The sequence below is a fragment of the Rhipicephalus sanguineus genome, chromosome 7, assembly GCF_013339695.2.
Source record: "Rhipicephalus sanguineus isolate Rsan-2018 chromosome 7, BIME_Rsan_1.4, whole genome shotgun sequence".
NCBI lineage: Eukaryota > Metazoa > Arthropoda > Arachnida > Ixodida > Ixodidae > Rhipicephalus > Rhipicephalus sanguineus.
Genome location: NC_051182.1, coordinates 159,361,707 through 159,362,579, shown reverse-complemented (window position 1 = coordinate 159,362,579; position 873 = coordinate 159,361,707).

The following is an 873-nucleotide window of genomic DNA, read 5'->3' as shown; positions in this document are numbered from 1 at the left end:
CCTTGTATAGAAAAGGTGAGGGTGACGAAAGGGTGAGGAGGAAGGATTCGGGAGACGGTGAGGCTGAAGGAAGGGTGAGGGTAAAGCACATAAAAGCAACGGAGTGTCAAGGAAATGAACGAGTGAGGCGAGGGAGCGGAGGAACTTTTTTTTTATTAAATGTATATGAGGAGAGTTGGTGCGAACGCATGGCGCCGGCTACTCTTCTCTTAGACAATAGTTGTCGTCGCAAAGTAGAAAACAAACACAAGGCTATACAAAGGCACATACAACACTTGCGCACTCAGTCCAAGATTATTCAATACAAAAATGTGTCCACGCAACAAAAATGTTGACAAAGCGCATGTATTTCCGCGATTGAAATGTCCACTCGTAACATAAAAGTTCGCTGAAATGTTGTCACAGCCGATCATAAGTCACTTGATTATTGTCTCTTCAATGCAGCACTGTAACTGTAATTACTATGTTTTCACAAAGAATTATCTGCTAAAACTAAAATACAAGAACCATGTAGCCAAGCATACCGGTTAACAATAACGCAAACGAAAATTTTATCGGATTTAGTGCCTTCGTGATATTTCTGATTCCTCCAAAAATTATACTACTGCCCGCCCATCAGTAGCAAATGTTTGCTACTGATACCTGATACTGATACTGAGACCACCCTCGCTTAGTTTTGATCCTGCTTTGCTAAACCACGCTCTTCTTTCGCCTAGCTTTGCACAACTTTCTTGAGTCTTCCCCTCAGTTCCGCTGCTCATTGGTATTTGCAATAGCAAAGCCACGCCTAACTTTTACGTTTTGCTTGGATCGCGTTGCGGTGTGCTCTACCCTGATCTCTTGCTTCCTCCGTGACCAAGTAAAGTTCGCCAC